Genomic DNA, 9,026 nt, shown 5'->3' with positions numbered 1-9,026 from the left:
CACTAACGGGTATGGAAGTGTTAAGTTGGGAAAGAAGAACACAGGCCTTTGTTCTGGGGTGTGGAAACATGGTGTCCGTGCATGAACCAAATGAAGAGACGGGAAAATAGGCAGCCTTGTTATTTAAAAAGTCAAGGATTTATGATAGATATTCACCTAAGACCAAGTCTAAGCTTAGACTTACTTACTTTTCAGTGTTTTCATAATATTCATTTATTTAACTTAATTGTCCAATAAACATAGCTGGATTGTTGGAACCTAGAGACTTTCACAGTTTTTTAGTTTGTTGGCTCGTGAGGGGCTAGGGAGATCACCATCCATGTCGGGCCAAAAGCATGTCACAAGTTAATTGGATATCATCCAAATCATTCCACCACAAAACTTAAGGTATTGTTTGTGCGAGTTTTTTCACTTATATATTTGCTCAACATTGGCATTTCCATCCAATGTAAGACTTTCTTATTCATACCTGACACTCCAACACTTCCCCTTCAAGTGTAAGTTCACTTTCATTCATAGAGCTAGAGAGATCATCATCCACATTGGACTAAGAGCACATCACAAGTTAAATGGACATCGCACTAGTTTGAATGGAAAATTAAAAGCACTAATTGGAGCTTATTTAGTGCATTTTCTATTGTTCTAGTAGAAAAGTTCAAATAAGCTTTTTATAAGCCCATATCCTAACAGGCTCGATCAACCACTTTTTTTCACCCAAAACCTTAAGGTATTGGGTGTGAGTCCTTTCACTAATATACTACACAATGCTTCCAATTCCATCTAATGTGGACTTTCTTATTCACACTTAGCACACAAACACTCTCCCTTCCACTGTGAATCCACTTTCATATTTTCAATATGGATATGTAAATGTCAACCAGTAGGTAGGCCTCAGTATTTAGACCAAGCAAAAATCTTAAGACCTTTAAAAGATATCTAAGAAATAAGCTATTATCGGGAACATAGTATATGGATCTCATGTGAATAAAGGTTTAATTAAATTATGGGTTAAATAAAATCTGTGTTAGGTAAAATTCATTTGTACAAAATAAAAGTTGAAATTTCAAAAACTATTGATTAACTATAAAATATTTACCTGTGAAACAAGTTTTTAATGTGTTGTTTTAGATGAGTTAGTCGCACAGAATTAAGTTAGAATTAATCGAATTACAGAAACTCAAGGGATTGGTTTACTTTAACTTATCCCATCTGAAAAAGAAGATCTTCTTCTCACACATCCACTTCCACACATTTCAGATTCCTAGTGCAATGGCTAACTTACGAGGTAGATAATCCCTCACATGCACGTTTCTCATCGAACTTAATTACTTGTTTGACCATTTTTTCCCTACAATGGCCAAGAGACGTATATAGTTTTCCATTCCAGTGATTGGTAGACAAGACTCTACACACATGCACACTCTCACACTCATGTGTATACATGATTTATTATAGAGAAATAATATATATTCGCATACTAGTATACTACATATATCCAGCAATAAACAGAGAAAAAAATTAATGTGATATATTATATGATTTGATAATAAAATAGAGATAAAGAGAAAAATGGGATATATGTTTGGTGTTTATTGATTGAATCTGTAATTGTGTAAATCTAAGTATTATTTATTGTATATATATTCTAAGCTGGGGTTTGCAATTTGCATTCTCTTCCTCTTCATAGTTGGTCATAGGCGACATAATGGTGTCACCAATTTTACTTGTTCTATGCCTAACTCTTCCTCTGCTTCTACTGTTCTTCTTCCATAAAAGCAGAACTGTTAAGAATGCATCACCACTTCCACCTGGTCCTAGAGGCCTTCCCATAATCGGAAATCTTCATCAGCTGGATAATTCCGTCCTTTTTCTGCAACTACAGCATCTCTCAAAGATATATGGGCCCCTATTTTCCCTTCAACTTGGTTCAAGGACAGCTATTGTTGTTTCTTCAGCTAAAATTGCCAAGGAAATACTTAAAAACAATGATCTTGTGTTTTCTGATCGACCTAACTTACTTAGCCAACAAAAATTGTCCTATAACGGGTCAGATATTGTGTTTCCTCCATACAATGATTCTTGGAGAGAAATCAGAAAGATTTGTGTTCTCCATATCTTTAGCACCAAGCGGGTCTCAAGCTTTTCCTCCATAAGAAAGTTTGAGGTCAAGCAAATGATCAAAAAGATATCTGAGCAAGCTGCTTCATCGGTTGTTACAAACTTGAGTGAGTTACAGATGTCTCTCTCAAGCACTATAATATGTAGGATTGCCTTTGGGAGGAGGTATGAAGGAACCGACGGGAGTAGGTTCCATGAGATGCTGCATGAGTTTCAGGCCCTGCTAGCCACTCTTTTTGTTTCAGATTACATTCCATTCATGGGTTGAATTGATAAAATCACAGGAAAGCATGCACGTCTGGAACAAATTTTCAAGGAGATGGATAAGTTGTACCAAGATGTAATTGATGAACATATGGATCCCAATAGACAGCAAACAGAGCAAGAGGATATAGTTGATGTCTTACTTCGACTCAAGAAACAGAATTCGCTTTCAATTGATCTCACTTTAAATCACATCAAGGGTATCCTCATGGTATGCATGTTGTCTTGATTCTCTTCTCTTGCATTCTAATCTTAACTGAACTCCTTTTTCAAATTAAATGGTGTGCTTATCTCTCTCTTCATGCCCATTAAATAGATTAAAACTCTCTGAATATTTATGAAGAGATAGAAACAAAGCATATTTATGAAAAGAGAGATAAATGCAAAGTGTCACACATGAGAGGAGCCTAATCCAATGGAGACCCACATACACCCAATTCAAACTGTCACCGAATCCCCTGCTCTTGGGGGATGCCTTCAACACCATATCCTAATTCCTAGAGACCCACAAACACCATGTTTCTCTATCTATCTCTTTTTTTCAATCACAACATATATTATGTATATATAATTATATATCACTTCTCTCTCTTCCCAATATGAATATTTACACTTAATATGGATGTCCAAGAAGCATTTTTTTGTTTGGGAGTTTTTAGGGGAGGGGAAGGCTTTGAGGGGCCCTTTCCTTGATAAGAAGTTCCAAATTACCTAAAACCTCCTAATTTGGGGGAACTAAAATATATAACTAAGAGAGGCTTTTGGAAAGCTTTCACAAATACATTAAACTCTTCCCCCCATTTTAAAATCATCTCAAACAAGGGGAAGGTTTCTCATAAGCCTCCCTCTTCTCTTCTCTTCTCTTCACTTCCCTTCCCTTCTCTTTCCTTCCCTTCCATCCAAAACACAGCTCATAAATACACCCTTGTGAGTTTTTAAGGGAGGGGAGAACAAGGCTTTGAGGAAAAGGGGAGGAAAAAATAAGGGGAAGGAGGTAAGCCTTTCCCTTGTTTTGGGAGTTCTAATTTCGCAAACCCCCCCCGCCCCCTTCCATCCAAAACACAGCTCATAAATACACCCTTGTGAGTTTTTAAGGGAGGGGAGAACAGGGCTTTGAGGAAAAGGGGAGGAAAAAATGAGGGGAAGGAGGTAAGCCTTTCCCTTGTTTTGGGAGTTCTAATTTCGCAAACCCCCCCCCCCCCAATTTGGGGGAACTAAAATAAGCGGGTTTTAGAGGAGCCTTGGAGGGTTTTCATAAATACCCTAAAGCCTTCCCCACCTTATTAAAATCTCCCAAAGAATGGGAGGGTTTCTCATAAGCCTCTCCCTTCCCTTCCCTTCTCTTCCCTCCAAAACGCAACTCACAAACACACCTTGAATCATTAATCCTCTCATTCTTCCAAAGGGCTTTTAGAACTAGGGCAATATAGTCAATTATTTATTTATTTATTATGTAGGAAGAGAAATCCTCTTGATCAGATCCCCTCTAGACTTGAGAGTGCACAAACCCAAAGGAGTGATCTGCAATACAGCTGTTTGTCGCTAGCATACCAAACAAATCGGTCCTATCCGATGAAGGGCTCAATTTCGGTTGTTACTAACTAATTTTTGGCTTTTTGAGTTTCATATTGGGTCGTATTGATTTGATAATGTGCTACAATTGATTTGTTACAGAAATATGGTTTTAAAATACAAATACTAAACTGCTGGTTTTCACTTTTCATAACAGAACATGCTGGTGGCTGCAACGGATACCAATGCAGCCACAATAGTTTGGGCTATGACTGCCCTAATAAAAAACCCAAGAGTGATGAAGAAATTTCAAGAAGAAGTTAGGAAATTTGGAGGAGGTAAAAAAGAACTCTTAGATGAAGATGATGTTCAAAATTTTCCTTATTTGAAGGCAGTGATAAAAGAGACATTGAGATTGCACCTACCAGGCCCACTCCTTGTGCCAAGACAATCAAATAGAAATTGCATTATAGATGGATACCACATTACAGCAAAGGCATTAGTGTATGTGAATGGTTGGGCAATTCAGAGAGATCCAGAATTTTGGAAAGACCCAGAAGAGTTTTATCCTGAGAGATTCTTAGATAGTTCTATAAATTTTCTAGGCCTAGATTTTGAACTGATTCCTTTCGGAGCAGGTCGTAGAATCTGCCCAGGTTTGCCTATGGCCGTTGCATCATTGGAACTTGTCCTAGCTAATCTTATTTATTCCTTTGATTGGGAACTGCCAAATGGGTTGGTGAAGGAAGACATCGATACTGAAATGTTGCCCGGAATTACTCAACACAAGAAGAATCCTCTATGCATATCTGCCAAGTGTGTGAATACCAGATGGATTTGTAGCAAAAATGATTAAGGTTAGCTTATTCATTCTGTTTCTCTGTGTGGATTTTCATTTTCATTTTTTTTTTCTTGTTTTTAACTGTAATTACAAACATGCCTTTTTTCTTGTCTGTATTTGAAGTTTCGTATTGAAAATAGTGAACACAATAAAAATTTTTTACGATTCCTATATGGATAAGAAATGAATTAGGTTAAACTAATAAGTAACTCGTTAGAGTTTCATTGAATTTGTAATTACTAGAAGTTAAGGATACAAACACAACACAAAAGAATGATTTTATGAAAAGAAGGAATCTTGTCACAGAGAGGGGGGAGATATCATGGGGACAAAGGCTTTGTCTCAGTTTATGAGAAAGAAGTTTTGAGATCATATTCAAGTGAGAGGAATATTTGTACATATCTTTCACTTTATTTATAGTTTTCAATTTCATAACACAAAAAAATTCCTACTGAAACAATATCTTCAATTAGTAGGGCAGGTGTGTAACTATATTAGCTTGCTTAGGATATTAATGAATGTCATAAGTATTAAAAGTAAGCCAATGGTATTAGGGACTTACCATTTTTGACAGTGCTTAGCTCTGAATGGTTGCATCCAAATTCTGCAATGCCCACAAGTAACTCACCTCCATTTTTGTTTAATTCATTATTCATTCAATCATAAATTTGTACCCAAAAAAGATTTTCATTTCAATACATTCAGAACATATCACCGGTTTGTTGCTCCAAAATGAGAGGGCACATCTTATGTCAAAATTGATAAACAAAATAGCAATCTAAGTTCAAGCTCCTTACAACGGCAACTCGCATGCAAATGAAGTATGTATATCAAGAGTCTATGTCACACTAGAGTCGTATCAGCATGATTGCTCAATAAAGACACCCATATGACATACTTCCTATTTTTATTGTTCCACAACAACCATTTCATACAAACTAAAAAGCCAAGCTAGAAAAAAGTAATGGTCGTGTCTCATTTATCCATGAGAATGAGTGAGTACCTAAAATAAGAGAAGTCATTCTCAGAATTTCATTCCGAAGCTTAGCCTCAGTACGTGCAACTTCAAGTTCTCCCTTTCTCAATCAAACTCTTTTTCTCAATGCTTATGCTCCACATGAACTTTGGTAAGCTCAGATGGAAATTTCACAGTTTCAACTGCTTGCCTTTCAATATAAACTAATTTTAAAATGTTAGGAAAAATAAATACAATGTTAACAATTTAACTGTTCCATGATGACTGTATAAGGTGGATAATAAACATTGAAAGGGTTGCATTCAGCATTTTGAACCTTCCATAGAAAATGTTCTAAATGTAAATTTCACTGCCCAAAATCCAGAAGCCTCATTCAGTATCAAATCTCATGAGCAAAATTTACAAACTAACGGGTATGGAAGTGGTAAGTTGGGAAAGAAGATCACAGGCCTTTGTTCTGGGGTGTGGAAACATGGTGTCCGTTCGATTGACGCGGGACCTAGAAAGATGGTGTACAAACGCCTACAAGATTAAGGTGTCGTGGTGGCCCGCCACATATGACGTGACTCGCTGAATAGAAGTTGGCTCGCCTGGTGACATGGTCTCCCGCCAATCTCTCCCGCATCCGCCTCTCGTAGCATTTTCACGGATCAAGTTGCTTCCTGGGCGAGTCCCCTAATATGGTGAAGGGACTCAACCAGTCCACAAGACACCGAGCTCGAAGCATGAGAGCACAATGTGTCTTCAAGCCGAAGTCGCCGCCGCATCGTCCTTAGGAGAAGATCCGCCCAACACGCATGCTCCTTCTCTCGCCAGAGTCCACAAGTCCACCAGACTCCGTCCAAGTCATGAGGAGTAGGAGTGTCCTCACTCGCCGCATCGCCATCACCATCTTGCTTTAGCCTGTTTCCTAATCATCAAAGAAAAATCAACCACCAAAGATGTGCTCTTATAAATCTAAGTTAAAACCAATTTTGTCAAAGAATTTTGTGCCTTATAAGAAATTAGTTTGACTTGCTCGCCACTCTCAGCGTAAGGCCGCCACCATTTTGCGGTAGGTCGCTACCCTCATTTTTGGCGGTAGGTCGCGACCCTCTTGCGGTAGGTCGCGACCCTCTTGCGGTAGGTCGCCACCATTTTGCGGTAGGTCGCTACCCTCATTTTTGGCGGTATGTCGCGACCCTTTAGCGGTAGGTCGCCATCCTCTTGCGGTAGGTCGCGACCCTCTTGCGGTAGGTCGCCACCCTTAGCGTGAGGTCGCCACCCTTTTGGTGACTTTTGTGTGTCTAAAAACTGAGTCTTACAGGTCGCCACCCATAGCGTTTGGTCGCCACCCTTTGGCATGAGGTCACCACCCTAGCGGTAGGTCGCCACCCTTGGTGTGATCGTCCCATTTCGGGACTCAAAGTGCTTTGGGTTCCAATGGCCAGTTGGATTACCAAAGCGGTGCTCAGTAGAATGGGCAATTTGTACCCCACACATCGCCAATGAATCCGGTTGTTACGTGGGCTTTTCCGGGGCTAATTTAGTTCATCGTGAAACTTGTTTCACTTTGTAACTAAATCGCGCCATCAGGAGCTTGTCCCACCCAATAACAAACCGCTTATGGAAGAGTCTTCCAAGTTTCACAAAACTTTAATGGTGTGCCTCAATTCGCCCACTCCTTCTCTTTGATCCGATTTGCTCCTCTCTGTCTGAATCAAAACCAGTGAAGACAATATAACTTCTAATATCAACTTCAAAATAAGAAAATTAGGAAATACAACAACTGAGAAGGGAATCAAATGAAAGATGGAGGAAAAGTTTGAAGGAATTGGAAAATTTGTTGGCCAGCGATCTTAACCATAGCAACGCTTTACTCGCCAAACGTCCATGGCCAAAACAAAACGTGCCCACCAGAATTCCGCCGCCGGAGTAAAACGTGCTTGCCAGATTCCAACGCCAACGACATTCTCTCGCCGCCGAACTCCATCGCCAACAACACTTGCTCGCCGCCTACCTTCAAAACGTGCTCGCCAAAGCCAACACGTGCTCGCCAAAGCAAACGTGCTCGCCAGAATTTGCTCACCGCCTAACTTCAACGCCGCCGACACTTGCTCGCCGAACTTCAGCCGCCAAAGCAAAAGCGTGCCCGCCAGAATTCCAACGTCTCGGGATTGGCTCTGCTCCTCATGTATTGTGCTCTGGATAGATTCCTCGCCTTTGTTCTTTTCTTCGTCATTACCGATCTGCTCTCCCTTGCCTACATGCTTCCTCGATCTGAAGCTTCACCTCTGTTGACGTTCTTCATTGTCGGTCTGAACCGTGTTGCTCCGATCTGCCATCGCTGGATGCGCCTTGAAGAACTAACACACTTCTACACGCTGAATCTCGATCTGTCATTCTCTCGTGAACGCACCTTGTTCTTTCCCCTCCGCATTGCCACCGATCTACTCCTCATCAGTCTCTTTGTTGTTCTCGATCTGAAACTTCTCCTTTTATCGCTGTTTTTTTTTCCTCCCTTTTCGAAACCTGATCAGCTTTCTTGATCCGTCATTCTCCCGTCCACTATAGCCACTGAGTTTCATCGATTCCTTTCTTAGTCTCGAATTCGCTCCCACTCCGTCGATTGACAACAGCGATCAAGCTTCCACCACGCTCCGCCTGTGATGCCACAATAATCAACAGATCCGTCCACTCTAAATCGCGAATCCCCTCCTCCCAGTAGCACAGGCGGTTCCGCCTCAGAATGCGTGGCTTGTCTTCGATGCTTCTATTTCCGAACTTCCGCCGCCATTGTTGGCGAACCTTGTGGAAGAAGATGCTGCCGAGAGAACTGTAGTGACATGGATTCTTGAAGGTCAAGGTGCATTGTATTCCTTTTCCAATCCAGAGCCCAAAAAGATCATCCAAGATCCATTTCCGTAATCAAAATCCGTCCCGCGAAATCCACGAAAATCAACGAAAATCTCAAGCAAAATCAGTTGTGCAATCAATCCACGTGATCCGGGAATCAAAAGTTTATCGATCCCCACAGACGGCGCCAAATGTTTCGGGTAAGAACATTGAGAAAGGGTGTAATCCCTAGAGAGAGAAGTGATTGCACTTAAGAGAGAGATCTAGAGAGAGAATAACTGAATTTCATGTGTGTATTCATAAAATGAGCAAAAGTCCCTTACAATTGGTATCTGCTACCTATTTATAGAGGTAGTGTTGGGCCCCCATATGCTAGTGTCCTTAATGGGCCGTGTGGGCCTGGCTGAACGAGGCCCAACCCTACTGGCTTGGGGTCCCGCCACGGGGCGGTCAAAACCCTGGGCGTTGCCCCTCTAGGGG

At 40.7% G+C, this 9,026-nt stretch overlaps 1 pseudogene; it reads left to right on the top strand.

Annotated features, from left to right (window-relative positions):
* Nucleotides 1–1,656: 1,656 nt before the first annotated feature.
* On the top strand, nucleotides 1,657–5,003 carry LOC130742385 (cytochrome P450 71A1-like; annotated as a pseudogene).
* Nucleotides 5,004–9,026: the final 4,023 nt, after the last annotated feature.

Source organism: Lotus japonicus, chromosome 3 (assembly GCF_012489685.1).
Source record: "Lotus japonicus ecotype B-129 chromosome 3, LjGifu_v1.2".
Classification (NCBI taxonomy): domain Eukaryota; kingdom Viridiplantae; phylum Streptophyta; class Magnoliopsida; order Fabales; family Fabaceae; genus Lotus; species Lotus japonicus.
Note: the sequence above shows the minus strand (reverse complement) of the source record. Positions and strands in the feature narration are given on the sequence as shown.